The sequence below is a fragment of the Saccopteryx bilineata genome, chromosome 1, assembly GCF_036850765.1.
Source record: "Saccopteryx bilineata isolate mSacBil1 chromosome 1, mSacBil1_pri_phased_curated, whole genome shotgun sequence".
Taxonomy (NCBI): domain Eukaryota; kingdom Metazoa; phylum Chordata; class Mammalia; order Chiroptera; family Emballonuridae; genus Saccopteryx; species Saccopteryx bilineata.
This window is the reverse complement of record NC_089490.1, coordinates 191,213,541-191,229,123: the sequence shown is the minus strand read 5'-3', so window position 1 is coordinate 191,229,123 and position 15,583 is coordinate 191,213,541. Positions and strand designations below refer to the sequence as shown.

At 49.5% G+C, this 15,583-nt stretch overlaps 1 protein-coding gene across 3 annotated transcripts in view; it reads right to left on the bottom strand.

Annotated features, from left to right (window-relative positions):
• Positions 1-15,583, bottom strand: part of MAML3 (mastermind like transcriptional coactivator 3) — a 423,907-nt gene that overhangs the window by 19,259 nt on the left and 389,065 nt on the right. The gene's annotated exons all lie outside the window — the stretch shown is intronic.

Below are 15,583 nucleotides of genomic sequence, written 5' to 3'. Positions count from 1 at the left end.
ACAACTTTGTTAGGCTCCTCCTCTGCCTTTGATATAAATTATAGAAACTTTTGAATCCTTTTGTTGTGGTTAATTCCACCATGAAAGCAACTCTAAGTTGGTTAAAAGTTCATTAGTGTGCAACAATAGGAGCTTGATTAAATAAATTATGGTTCATCCATGCCATGAATACTACGCAGCCAATCAAAATCACACCTTCTCAGACTAACTAATCACACAGAAGAAAAGCTTGCAATATATAGGTAAGGGGAGAGAAAAAGCAGTATCTAAATCATTCGTCACAGAATAATCACCCCAGACAAGGGTGTGAGCAATTCTTACACTCTTTCAAATGTTCTATTATGAACATATTACTTCAAATAAATACTTTAAAAATCTTGTTCTGTAAAGAATAAAGTCTTTATGTTGCCAGAAGAAGGAAAGAAAAAGGGCCTATTTGTTTTCAAGGACTCCAAAATTCTGAGGAGGGGTGAGGACCGCCTAGTTTCTGAGCTTTCTTTGCAGAGGATAAGGCACAAGCTACACCTTGCGCGGAGATAGGAGAGCATTAGGACCCAGTGATGCAAGCACCTGACTGTGCCTGGGAGGAGACTGGAGGCCTCACAGAGGAAGTGATGTTTCCAAATGGCTCAGATGGACAAGAGGGGACTGGCTCCTAGAGCAGAGGGCCTTGATCTAGAAGTGATGATCAAAGGCTTGAATACATCATGCCCTGAAGTTCCATTTCTAAGGACTCAACTCCTGGAAATATTCACAGATTTGTGTAAAGATGTATGTTGAATAGCTTTTTTTTTTTTTTTGTATTTTTCCGAAGTTGGAAACGGAGAGGCAGACAGACAGACTCCAGCATGCGCCTGACCGGGATCCACCCGGCATCCACCCACCATGCCCACCAGGGGGCGATGCTCTGCCCATCTTGGGGCGTGGCTCTGCCGCAATCAGAGCCATTCTAGCGCCTGAGGCAGAGGCCACAGAGTCATCCTCAGTGCCCCTGGGAAACTTTGCTCCAATAAAGCCTTGGCTGTGGGAGGGAAGAGAGAGACAGAGAGGAAGGAGAGGGGGAGGGGTGGAGAAGCAGATGGGTGTTTGAATGACTTAGAGTAGCAAAAAAATTAAAAAACAACTTAAATGGCCAACATTTAGAGGATTCATTAAATAATACCCCCCCCCCCCCGCCCAAACAAAAACAAAAAACCCAAACCTCACTAAGAGTACTTAGTCTAAACAGACATGGAATGGAACGACTGAGTTCAGGAGGTGCCCTGGTTGTATCTGGGTTCCCCTATGAGCCCACCGTATGTTCTGGAGTGCGCAACAGATACCCTTAACTCTAGTTCTCCCGAGACTTTAAGACCTGAATGAACTGGGTTTGGCTACAGGTTTAGCAACTAGGCCAGCTTTTTAGCGCCTCAACCAAGAGCTCCCAAGTCCCAGAGACGGCTGTAAAGGACACTGACCATCTTCCAAGAATTCCCGGGTCTGCCTAGACGAGCTGCCCTTTGCGGCACCACCTGCTCTCTCTTTTTTTCTCCAGTCCAGTCGTGAAACCACAGAGCACGGCTGGAACCAGCCCAACCCAGAGAGTTTAAGAACAAGTGAAGGCCCTGGCCGGTTGGCTCAGCGGTAGAGCTGTTGGCCTGGCGTGCAGGGGACCTGGGTTCAATTCCCGGCCAGGGCACATAGGAGAAGTGCCCATTTGCTTCTCCACCCCCCCCCCCTTCCTTTCTCTCTGTCTCTCTCTTCCCCTCCGGCAGCTGAGGCTCCATTGGAGCAATGATGGCTCGGGCGCTGGGGATGGCTCCTTGGCCTCTGCCCCAGGCACTAGAGTGGCTCTGGTTGCAGCAGAGCGACGCCCGGAGGGGCAGAGCATCGCCCCCTGGTGGGCAGAGCAGCGCCCCTGGTGGGCGTGCCGGGTGGATCCCGGTCGGGCGCATGCGGGAGTCTGTCTGACCGTCTCTCCCCGTTTCCAGCTTCAGAAAAATACAAAAAAAAAACCAACAAAAAAAACCCCAAGTGAAAACCATCCCTTGTCTCCACAGGTTGTCTTCTACACGGGGCTGCAAGATAGGTGTCGCAGAGGTGGGGATGGCATCTGCTCACATCCAAGTGGCCACTGTCAGGACACACGGGCGGCAAGTGGTTTGCCAGCAGCTCCAGGAATTCAGTTTTGACCCATCTGCTGTCTGCCTGTCTCTCCTGGATTTCAAAGCCGGGAGGGGGAGGAAGGAGTCTCAGCTGTCTTCAGCCCGCCTGCTCCTGAGCTGTTCCCCAAACCGCGCCTTCTTCTTTTACTGCCTCCCCCTTCTGATGAAGTCATCACAGCCAAGATTACATAACGGGGACAGAGGCCTATCTTGTGTTATCCTGGGAGCCAGGCCAATGTTTCCATTTATGGACAAGAGCCCACCACACTCCAGGTGGAGCTCTCTGCTGCAGCCACCCCGAGGCAGGGCGAAGGGAAGGAGTGGGAGCTTGAGGGGCTCCCTCTGTCACCTTCGTCCTCCCCACAGCCAGGTGGGGTGGCTGGTGGCTGGGGGCCGCGGGCCCTGACTGCCTGGGAACAGCCCCTCCTGGGAAGCAGCTTAGTCTTGGCCCCCGGCTTTTCCCTCCTGGCAGAAGATATTTCCAGAAAAGGTGCGGGGTCTGTGTCAGAATGTGCTGTTGTGTTTCTGCCTGCTGAACCTACCTGTTTGGGGCCGACCAGGGGCGGTCATACCAGGGCTCAAGGAGGAGAGTGGCTCACCCCACACGCCTAAGAGCGGACTCGGGGGTCAACCAAGGCTCAGGGAGGAGAGCGGCTCGCCCCACACACCCAAGAGCAGACCAGGCAGCAGCACTGATGGTCTGTGTAGGCCAGGACTCCAGGAGGCCATGAGAAAGTAGGGACATGTGGGGCAATCAGCTGTGTTTGGCTTGCTCGCTCGTTTACGGGCTGCAAGCACTTGGCCTGATTGGTGCGTGTGGATAGTGGATAGTCTATGTAAGGCTGTGGGTGCTTTCTCCCAGTGACCATTCTCCCAGATCGCTCTCCTGCTGCTGTGAGGTGTGGTTTTCTTGATTCCTTGCCCTTCACTGCAAGAAGCAGGCTTTCCTTCGTTTATTAGCTCTTTTCCTTTTTTGTTTATGGGCTTGCCTATCTTTGCGAGCCTCCAGTAAATGGGTGTGGTCCAATGCTTTCCAGCTTTGCAGTTCCTCTACCATTGGCTTGAATTCAATGCGAACCTGCCTGGCCTCAACCACCAGTGTTACATCTGGCGTAGTGGGCAGGATTTGGATCAGATCGGCGTGGAGCTCCTGACAGCCTTGAAGGGTGCGGTAGAGGAGTGGTCGTTGTTCTCCGGCATATGATCCCCTGTGGCTGTCCTTTTGGGGGCTGTGGGATGGGTGTTTTTCACAGCCTTGTGAGAGGAAACCGAGAGCTCTGTGTGAGAGACTGCCAGAGGTCGAAAGCTCTAGGGTGAGCTGCAGACTGACTGCCAACAATGGTATGAGCTGGAACAGTCACTGGAGAAAGAGCTGCAGGTCTGAGGACTGCAGGTCAGGCTACAGGCTGAGAACCAGCAGTGGTGTGAACTGGAACAAGCCCTGGGGAAGGAGGTCGACCGGGTCTGAGAGCTGCAGCGTGAGATGCAGCCTGAGCACCAGTGGCACCTGAAACTGGAATGGTCTCTGGAGAAGGAATTACAGGTTCGCGAGTTGCAATCTTCCCTGGAAGCTGCATGTTGGCAGCAACAGTGTTGGAGAAACAACTGCAGGTTCAAGAACTCAAATTTAAGCTTCAGGCTGAGAGCTAGCAGCTGCAGGAACCAAAGTGGGCGCAGAAGAAGGCGCTGTATCCATGCCTGGCAGAGTGGCTCTGACTCGGCGGGAGGAGGCATTTCGAACTCCTCCTCTGAGGAGGAAGTTTACGCTGCAACTGCCATCTGCCAACTCAGACCCTGGCTGGTGGTTGCCCAGAAGGTAAAAACTCAGCAGCCAAGAGTCCCTCAGAGGGAAGCTCAGTTCCCTCCGCAGGTGGTGGAGAACTCTGTGGTCCAGCCCACACCTGGGCAGAGCTGATGGAGATGGGGTGCAATTCAGGCAGAAACCCACTGAGCCCCTGGCAGTCTGGTTGCTGCGGTTGTGGAACATAGGGGGAGGTGGATGGCATCATGCACTCCAGAACAGAGATGGAGAAACTGGCCACCATTACCACACACTCCTCCTTGAGGCAGTGTCCTCAGAACTGCCATGGCAACCCAGGAGACCATACCCTATTAGAATGGGTGATGGCCGCCATTCATACAGTCTGGCAGAAGCTGGAGAATTGCTGGGGGCAGTGAGACAGTGGCAGTGCTACAGTGAGCTGGCCTGGTTCCTTTGGGAACGAGGTATGAAGAATGCTGCTTTCAACCCAAGGTCCCTTGGGCCAGATGAAGAAGTGTTTACGGCAGGGATGAGAACCTTATTCTCTGGAGCACCTTATCAGCCCTTTTTGGGTCACTAGTAGCTATCTTGGGCCCCTTTGTGGGGTAGCCCATCAACACGGTTACACAGATGGCATTTGGTTTGGAGGAGCTGAAGGCAGCATGGAATTACAAAGCTGTGAGGGCTGCTGCCTGTGCCCCCCACACACAAGAGAAATGGGCCTGTAAAGGGTACCTGAACATAGATGTGGGCAGATCTGACTGTGGCTGGGGAAGATAGGGAGAAATTAGATGGCAAACCTAATCAAGTTCTTTTGGAGCTTTGGCTACGGCTTAAACCAGGACAGAGGTTCCACCCGCTGAGATGAATGACACCAGCAACTACCAACAAAATGGTTGGTAGGCGGGTGGCACGGTTATAAGATTATATGATGGAGACAGTTGAGGGAGAGGAGGACCCGCAAGATATGTTGTTCTAGTTTGCATGGGGGAAGGCCAAGGGACCCCTCTAACAGGGACAGACAGGGACGGGAGGCCCCACGTGGAACTGGCAATCCACTGGTCCCTTTCTAATGTACAATTGGTATTGGCCTTGGTGGGTGCAGGTGCAGAATGCTCCCTCCTCTATGGTAACCTAGAGCAGTTCTCTGGGACCTCAGCGGCTATTGATGGTTATGGGAGCCAAACTGTTTGAGTGAAGCCAATAAGTACTTCATTGGGGACAGAAAGACTTACTCCTAAGCCATATAAGGTATACGTATCTCCTATTCCTGAATATATACTGCTCACAAAGATCAGGGGATATTTTAATCGCTTCATATTCATTTTGAAATATCCCTTAATTTTTGTGAGCAGTATATTTTGGGGATAGATGTCTTACCAGGACTGTGGTTGGAAACTATGGCTGGGGAGTTCCACCTGTGAGTCCGGGTCGTGAAGGCAGTGTTGCGGGGACACGCAGCACATTCCCCCTTGCAGTTACCCGTCCCTGGCGCATGACTAGTACCAAGCAGTACCACGTGCCAGGCGGTTATGAATAAGTCACTGTGACGGTCCTCAAACTAGAAAAGGTGGGGATCATCCAGCCAGTGCACAGTCCTTACAACTCCCCGGTATGGCCTGTGCACAAACCAGATAGAACCTGGCGGATGACAGTAGATTACAGAGAACTTAATAAAGTTTTTCCCCTTTGTACACTGCTGTTCCCTCGATGGCTAACATGATGCATCAGCTAAGCCATGAGTTGGGGACATATCACTTTGTGGCAGATTTGGCTAACTTTTTTCTCTATTGATATAGCTACAGAGAGTCAAGACCAATTTGCCTCCACTTGGGAAGGGAGACAATGGACCTTTACAATGCTACCACAGGGCTATTTGCATAGCCCCATCTTGTTTCATGGGCTGGTGGCTGCTGACCTGGCTCAATAGAAACAGCCAGAGGCAGTTCATATGTATTTTTATATTGGTGATATTATGCTAATTAGTGACTCTCTTCCAGAATTGGAGCAAGCAGTCCCTACCCTGCTATCCCATAAGAAAGTATGTGGCTGGGCGGTCAACGAGGGCAAATTATAAGGACCCGGGTTATCTGTTAAGTTCTTGGGGGTAGTCTGGTCGGGTAAGACAAAAGTTATCCCTGACGCAATTATAGATAAGATCCAAGTGTTCCCTGTGTCTGCTACGGTAAAGCAGTTACAGGAACCCCTGTTCACACACAATCACCTTTTGCTTATGATAAAAATTAGGTTGATAGCTACACGTAGAACTAGACCACCCTAGAATGAAGGTGAAATGGAGGTGACACTTTCATTTTAGTGAGGATTAAATGCCTCCTGTTGATAAGAGGGATACAGGCTTTCTAAGATGGGGGTGACATGCCAAATATCCCCCTCTGAAAGCATAAATATTTTTGCCTAAATACCTGGGATGTACTGCTAATTTCCTATTACTTTCTACCAGAAGCTAAAGCCACATCTGACCTTCTTGCCATGATTGCACTGCAAGTGTCCACCTCTCCGCACGTCCTCTCCAAGTTTCCTGTGCTAATTCTTCCCTAGATTGTTGACTTAACACCCTTCTGTTATGCCTCCCAGATCTGGGCGAGCTTGTGACAACATACACAGAATTCAAACACAGTCTCCACCTGAGACCGCACACACACACCTCCTTTAAAAGCGCTCCCTCCTACCTTGACTGCTCAGAGGAGGTGAACATCAGAGCAGGAGGGTTGCGCTCACAGGGGCTGGACCAGGACAGGTGCTCTGACCTGCCACTCAGAATATTCATCAACCTGAGAAAGCTTCCCCAGTGCTAAGGATCAGAGTTCTGGTCTTTTTTACCTTTCGACCATTTCTCTAATAAACACACACATTTTCTTTGACTTTGGGCCAACTAATTACTTTGCTTTCTCCCTTGGATTTCATCTCCTCTTCACCTCTTCATCCTCCATTACTTTTTTTTTTTTTTTTTGAGAGAGAGGCAGGGAGAGAGAGAGAGAGAGAGAGAGAGAGACAGAACCATCGAGCTGTTTCTGTACGTGTTCTGACTGGGAAATCGAACTGGCGACCTTTGCGCTCTGCGCTCCAGGAGGATGCTCCAACCCACAACAGGACTTAACTCCTCCCTCCCTGCCTCCCTCCGTCCCTTCCTTTTCCTTTTTTTTTTTTTTTTAATTTTCAGAGACACAGAGAGAGTAGAAGGGGAAGGGAAGCACTCATTTGTTGTTCCGCTCAGTCGTGCACTCATTGGCTGCTTCCTGTGTGTGCCCTGACCGGGGATTGAACCCTCAACCTTGTTCTTTCAGGACAATGTTCTTAACCGACTGAGCTAACCAACCAGGGCCCTCCCCTACCTTAAGAATAGGCAATTTCTCAGTCAACATGGATGAAATCCTCCCCAAGGCAACCAATCCTTTTCTGAAAGCTGAAATGAAATATAAAAGGCTGGAAACTGGCTGAGGAGTGGGAGGCGGGGTATGATGTCCCTCTAAATTGAACTTGAAGTCTGTCTCAGTTCCCTATTATGTGACACAGGAAAAGCCAGTGAGAGTGAGGTCCCCTTCAGTCTTTCCCATAGATTCCGGGGGCCTAGTCTTTACTGAAGATTACTTTCTGTCCAAGGCCCAGGGAACACCACCTCTTGATTCATGTTTAGGAGTGCATTGAAAAGGTTGACAAGGCCACCCTTTCATCCCCTTTCTGATGTAGTCGGAGAGAACTTCCGAGGAAAGGAGTCACCGTGTCCCCTTTAGTCAGTAAGTACAAGCCCCCAGGCAGTGGATGTCCGCGCACGGGGTGCTGGGAGCTGTCGCACGACGTGGAGGAGCCATCCCCACGGCACAGTCTTGCCACCATCACCATGGAGATATCTGGGGCTGCAGCAGGGTCTCAGTCCCTCTCTGTGCTTCCCACCGGCTTCTTGGGGACAGAGCCACCAAATGTCCTGCCGTGAGGTGCACCCACACCCTGGGTAGGGCTCACTTTCTGCTGGGGGGCCTCGGTTAAGAAGGATGACCTGGTCAGCGAAATTATACGACTAAGGTTGCTAACCCAGTATAAGTTCAGGGATCTGGTCTAAGACCACGGAGCCTTGTGCCTGTCACTTGAAGCTGGACAGGGCTGCCCAACCCTTACTGGCACTTTCAATTTCAGTTGCCAGGTCTTCTGAGTTGATTTTTCTTGGAAAAGATTCAGCCACAGGTAAGACAAATACAAAGACACAAACAAACCAAACAAGCAAACAACTGGCTTGCTGAATAGAAAACAACATCTATGTGTATGGGCTGCTTTTACAGCTTTGATTTTATGTACAGTAAGATACTCCGCGGCCAAAACTGCACTTACCCCTAGAAAAACACACACCACCGCTCTCCGCCTGAATGCCAGGCACTATAGCATTATATGCAGAATGTATAATTCGCCATCAAAGCTTCCTTTCAATTCAGATATGCATCTCCTTTGAAAAAAGCTTCGACTGCTCAGGGAGCTCCCAAGGGCCCCAGCGTCCCAGCACACTGGTGGGTATGTGGTTGGAGTCTCGGAGAAGGGCAGCAGGGCCTTGGTCCTGGGTGGGCACTGAAAACCCAGTGAGGGACGAGGTTTCCCTCCACTGAAAAGCTGGAGGATGATCCCAGCCTGTCAAGGGTGAGACGGTGGTGTGTGCTCTGTCTGGTTCCGTCGGGTTTCCATAAAGCCAGCCTGGCCCGATCTGGACGGTCAGAGCCGCACAGTAGAAAGGGGGTAGAATGGGAGAGGTGGGACACATGGATTCTAGGGATTGTGTGACCCGAGGCAAGTCCCTGAATGCCTCCCTGCACAAGTGCTCTGTAAGGCTCTTTACCCAGCCCTGAAATTCCCAATTATGTTTGGGAGGAGTATAATGCCAGTGGCTGAGGTCAGGTGGGACCACACTGAGTTCAGGCAGACCTCAGAAAAACTGCGGAGCCGGAAAGGGTTGGGCCAGTACCGTTTAATAAAGTCTCCCAATGGTGGACAAGCAAACAAGGGAAAACCGCTTCTCAGGCAAATGAACGGCAAAACACGACCCCTCGCAGTGGTGGGCAGGCAATCCACAATCCGCAACCCACAATGAGGGTAAACACCCACAGCCTTACACAGACTAAACACACAGCCTTACATAGGCATTGCCATGTGCTCACACACTAATCAAGCAAAGTGCTCACAGGCGGTAAACCAGCGAGCAAGCCTAACAGAGCTGTTTTCCCCACAGCAGAGATTCATGGATCAGAAGGAGCCTGGATAGGAGGGAGATTTAGATTTGAGCGAGCAGAGGAGAAGGCAGGAGCAGCCACCTGCAAAGAGGGAGCTGGTGGCCCGGAGACCCCAAGCCGAGGAGCACGCTGGGGTGTGTGAGAGAAAAGTTTCACGGGTGGGTCTGATTGTGGGCAGGTCTGCACACCGGCTCAGACATCTGACCTGACCAATAGACAGGGAGCCACAGTCAAGGCTCTTAAAGGGAATGAGATGATAAAGGCATTACTTTAACAAGATGAAGCCGGGAAGTGGCATAGAGATTAGAATGGGGCTGGTCAGAAGAAGGGAAGTGGGGAGGCAGGGCTGGGGGCACCCAGCCAGGAGGGAGAGGGAAGCTGGCCGACACTGGGTTCCTGACCATGAGAACTTTCGAGGGAAGAGTCAGGTTGAACCGCAAGCTATAATTTGGCAAGAATAAGAATTCAGGTGCTTTTTCTTTTCCTACGCAACATAGGTCTGAGGTCCAATGGTCTCCATCTCTTCCTGCTCACTTCTTCTAGTCTCTGTCATTCCCATGTGGCCCTTACATGGCTACCAGAAATCTGGCAGGGATAGTGATTCCTGCTCAAAAATCAGTAGAAGTAATTCCAGTTTTCCTTGTCCTCCCTAATTTAAAAAAGCTGAGTTTATTGAAATGTAAATTTAGTACATAGTTATCTTTTCAGCCCTCCACCGACTTTTAACCGGGCGTAGTATAGTCAGAGTATACGCTATTTTTAGAGCTCTAATAATACATCCTGGGGATGAAGAGAGGATGCTGAACAATAACAGGAAATGTGACTAAAACAGCTCTGAGAGGAAACCTTTCCAGTTTTGTGTTTTCCTTAACACAGCCCCCCAACTTTCTACTTCCTGCTACACGTTTCACTTAACTTTTTTCAAGAAGACCTGACAAAAGAATAAGGAGAGTTAGATGGTGGCCCAATGAAAGGTTTTTAATGACAAGTAGAATTCACGACACAGTGATAACTAAGTATCTCCTAGGCTTCATTAACAGTTTAAGCTCCATATTGAATTAAAGAAAAGAAAAAGGTCAGAAAATCACTCTTGGTTTCCATGGCATGTCTTCTGCATCATAAGTGGTGTGATATTTTCATAAGATAGTTGATGTTGCATTTATCCCATGTAAACTAGAGATGGTAGTGAAAATAATTTAAAAATTTTTTTATTTTAGTGAGAGCTGGGAAGGCAGAGAGACAGACTGCATGCGCCCGATGGATATCCACCCAGAAAGCCAACTAGGGGGCGATGCTCTGCCCATTTGGGGCCATAGCTCCATTGCTTAGCAACCAAGCCACTTTTTTTAGTGCCTGAGGTGGAGGACACGGAGCCATCCTCAGCGTCAGAGGCCACCTCACTCAAGCCAATCGAGCCATGGCTGCTGGAGGGGAAGGAGGGGCTGGAGAAGCAAAGGGTCCCTTCTCCTGTGTGCCCTGAATGGGAATTGAACCCTGGATATCCACACACTGGGCCTACGCCTACCACTGAGCCAATGGCCAGGGCTAAAAATAATTTTTTAACAAATAGTTCATGCCTAGTGTCAGGCCACTGAAAATTTGTGGCTAAGGCATACAGCAGTGGTCCCAGGTAAAATCATGTGTTGAGTCAGCCACTTGGAGATGGGGTGTCTTCCCTGAATGAATGACAGATCTTCTCTTTGAAGATCTTCCCGGCGCTCAGTGAAACAACAGAGAGGAGAAGCAGATCCTCCGGCCTTCATGGCTCTGAAATAGAGGATTTCACCTGTTTGGTTCTGTCTTCGCATCTGAGGGATGAGCTGCAGACCTGCCCATCTGTCTCTCTGGGCCCTGTTACTATGGGTTTTCCCACCCTGTCTGAAGGCACACAGTTCCTCTGCCTACGGACACTGGACCTCTGCAGGCAGCCAATGGGGTTTTCCCTTTGCTTCCCCTCTCTGCTCCTCTCTCCTTCCTGGATATACAGGATATTCTTCTGGTGCATCCACCGAAAGTAATGTGTCAAATGATGACTATGCTTTCTTTTATTAAACACATAGAAGAGAGACAGACTGTTTTCTTTCCTTTCACTGTGCCCAGGTAATATAAAGCCCAGGGAACATAGGGGTGGGGGTTGGGGGGCTGTTGGCGGCTGCTGTCCTGGGCTAGGCCAGCTCTTGTCGGCGGGTCATCTGAAGGAATTCTGGGAAGCCCCGCCCCCGTTCTGATCTGACTCAGTGGCCAAAGGCCAGCAGCTCTTCGTGGGTCTGTATTCAAAGTCACCCGAGTCAGTGCAGTCCTCGGCCATGTCGGCAGGACTTCTGGGGAGACATGAGGGGGGTGAGCACAGAGGGAGACCCTGCCCTCAAAACGTGCAGGGAACTCAGTACTTAATATTGCATTTTCTTAGCCCTGGCCAGGTAGCTCAGTTGGTTAGAGTGTCGTCCTGATACACCATGGTTGCGGGTTCGATCCCCAGTCAGGGCACGTGACAAGAATCAACTAATGACAGCATAAATAAGTGGAATAATGAATTGATGTCTCTCTCCCTCCCTTCCTCTCTCTCTAAGAATCAATAAAAAATTTTTTTAAAAAAAAAATACTGTATTTTCTAGATTCCTGGCAATCTGAAAGACGTTAGTAGGTTCAGAAAAAAAAAAATCAATTTAAACCCTTAACACTTAATCCATACCATCCACCCCTCTGAGAGAGGAAATGTAATTTGGGAATTTAGGGGGAAGGAGGGAGGCCGGTATAGAGCACCAGGGAAATTTTTCCTCTTTTTATTTATTTATTATTTATTTACTTATTGTGTGTGTGTGTATGTGTGTGTGTGTGTGAGAGAGAGAGAGAGGGACAGAGAGAGGGACAGATAGACAAGAAGGGAGATGAGAAACATCAATTCTTTGTTGCAGTTCCTTAGTTGTTCATTGATTGCTCTCTCATATGTGCCTTGACCGTGGGGCTACAGCAGACTGAGTGACCCCTTGCTTGAGCCAGCGACCTTGGGTCTAAGCTGGTGAGCCTTGCTCAAACCAGATGAGCCCGCGCTCATGCTGGTGACCTCAGGGTCTCGAACGCGCTCATGCTGGTGACCTCAGGGTCTCAAACCTGAGTCCTCCACATCCCAGTCCGACGCTCTATCCACTGCGCCACCACCTGATCAGGCCTTTTTCCTCTTTTTAGACAGGGAATTCTCCTTGAAGCATCTGGTCTATATCACTTTGGTTAGAGAATGAAATCTTGTAGTGTCTTTATCACACATGATTGTATCTCTGATACCTATTCAGAGCAGCAGTGGTGCACAGGCAGAGCTGGTGAGCTCCTGACAGTGGAGGGGGAGGCTGAGAAAAGGAACCACAGTGACACGGTGTCGACATTAGCTGCGCCTGACTCATGGGCTCTCTATAAGAGTGTCACTATCCTTTTAAATTGTCCGGGGAGGCTGATGGAGAAGAGTCCTTGGGAGTTGAGGGTTGGGGCACTTGGGCCAAAGAGATGACTCTTTCTAGTTGGGGTTTCCAGTGCTGGTCCCCATGAACCACACTGCCTATCCCTTTCCTTTTAGGGGCTCCAGAGTGACAGGCCCACCCCTCAAGATAGAGGCGCTAAGGACTGGGACATCAGGGGAGGGGCTGGGAGCTGAGAGGAGTGGAAGTCAGGTTAAGAACCCAATGCATAGAGGAGGTCTGGTACTGAACAGCAGACACAGACCACAACGGGACAGAAGGGGATGAAAGAACACATGGGAATGACTGCAGCTGGGGGCCGGGTGTGGCTGGAGAAGAATCAGGCTGGGGGAAGTCCCAGAAAAGACCCCGGCTGGCAGACACCTCCCTCCTTGTCCCCAACATGGGGAGGTCTGGTATGGAGACGTTCTTATACTAAGCTGTGCTTTCTGTTGTCTATACATTTTTGGGGGTTGGGGGGAGGATAAAGTACAAAAACTCTATCGGGGTAAATTATTTTTTAAATGTATTTTTCAAGTATAGTTGACATACAATATTATATTCATTTCAGGTGTACAACGTAGCAGTTAAGACATTTATATATGAGGTGAAGTTTCTAATTTTCTTTCAACCAGAATGCAACTAGCTTTGGAAAGTTCAGCAACTTCAAGCAACTGCTCCTGAGGTTTTGGAGAGTAGAAGGACAGGCCGGAGAAGTACGAGGGTCCCAACCTGGCCAGCCACGCCATGGGCAGCCATTTCCGAGGCCAGCAGACACCCCGGCTTTGTGTGACGGCCTCCAGAGCAGCCCCCCCTGGGGCCCCCTTTGTGTCGGGCTGTCTCCAACCCTGCGCCACTGGCCAACAGTGTGGGCATGATCTGTGTCTGCTCGAGTCCTCGAAGCACTAGATGGCACCCCCTCCTCCCCATGCGGGCCCCCAAAACTGCTGACGAAGAGACAATCCAACCACGCTACACAGAGCTCAAATGGAACAAATATTTTCTTCTTCAAATGATTAGGAATTTTTCCAAACTGGGGAAAAACAAAGAATGGTTCATAAATGTATAGTTACCATATTTACAAAGATAGTATAAATCCTGATTATATGAAATAAAAGCAGAGTTCATATTTGACCTAACACTTTTGCTTTCAAGGGTTTTTTTAATTTTAATTTTTTTTTTCATTAATGTAGATTTAAAAAACATGATCCATATATATTGTTGCTCAAGTGCGAAAAAAGTTTTCAGTAAGAGAAATGGCAACTCGAGCAGCAGGGAGCCAAGTTTAGGTTTGGTGGCATGAACATGGATATTTACATATATTCCCTTCTTAATCTGTGTCTTCACCGAGGCAAGTGAAAATCTGATCTTTTTTTTTTTTTTTTTTTTTTTTTGAGGCCCAGCCCAGCCGCAGGAACAGCTTGTAAACCTCGCCACAGATACAGTCCTCATGGCAACAGGAGCTGTTTCCTTTGGCTTATGTGCTCTGGGAACTGTCAAGGGGGCCACCGATCAGAGAAATCTGGAAAGACGTGAGTCTGTCAGAACCCAGGAAAGGACTTGACACTGAGGCCACACTCGTGTTGCACAATTTGCATGAGCACTTCTAAACAAATCCTGTTTTCCCATGCAATCCACAGACCCGCAGCGGCAATGCTAATTGGCGAGGTTGCCACTCAAGTGCGGAGCTGGCTAGGGCTCTCTCTGCACGGATGAATAATACAGGGTCGGGGCAGCGCAGGAATTGTTTTACTGTTGTTTTGCATGACCGTCCTTCTGTGACTTCTGTCCCATCCTGCCCCCTCACCCTGCGTAGTGGACTTGAATAAGAAAACTGCAACCCCCCCACCCAAAAAAGCTGATCTTAGGTACCAATGTCACCCCATTAAATGTTGATTTCTAAATACAAAAAGAAAACAACAACAAAAAACCCCCGTCTGATGTCAGCACCAACAATGACACAAAGGTAAAAAAAAAAAAAGCAAAGCCAGAATACATAATATTTGAAATCAGGTTAAGTGTAAGGAAAGAGAGGCAAGGACCTGCTATCGTTTCATTAATATCGATAGATTATTCATGTCACTCGAGTGACAGTGAATTTGACTGTAGTCTGAAATGCCAATAGAATGCCAAACACAGCCGTGAAAAACACCAGAAGCCCTGAATGGAGGAGTGCTCTGGGACTCAGCTGAAGGAACCCGGTCCCCCAAGTTCAGGCAGAACATCACCCACCTAATAAGTCAACGTTAAGTGCAGGGGAAAGGAGGGTTAAGGTGCCCTGGGTACCTCCACAGCCACAGAAGAAAGGGAAGGAGGGTGACGATTCCCTTGCCCCTTCCTAGGTGGCATTAGAAGCCTTAGAAATGTAACACAGGCACTCTCCAGGGGGTGGCTCCCAGGTCCGATACAATCAATGGATTCGGAGGGGAGGACGGAGAGGCCTCCCAGGCGGTGGGTCACCTGGGCTCCTGCGGGCAGACAGTCTGCGTCTGCTGCCTCTGCAGTCAATGCAAACCAGGCGGTCTCGAGAAATGGCCTTTGGAGTAGTTTTGGGTTTTCTCCCCTCCTTTGTTCCTTGGAGATACTAAGCCTTAAATCCTCTTTGACTCTGAGTCACAGATGAAGCTGTATCTAAGCTGCATTGCATCACATGACGAAACCTGACCCACTGGAATTCAGTCCTCCGTGGTTCACTGTATGACCCATATGCCCAAGCCTTCCCCTGGCTCAGCCCAGAAAAGAAATATGCGTACAGAAGTACTTAGGCTCCATTCACTGCTTTTAGGCTTCACCTAAAAACCGTCTCCCGAAGACCAATGCATTTGGGATTTCAAACGTCAGCGATACATTTCCATCGCGGAGCATGTCCCACCCTCAGGTCTCATCACTATGATCCGCTCTCCATTTCCTCTTCAAATGAGGCGGGAGGAGGTTTGGGGAGAAGGCTATTTGTTTTGCTCTCACAGTTCTGATTTAGCCTCAGTTGTCCATGACCAC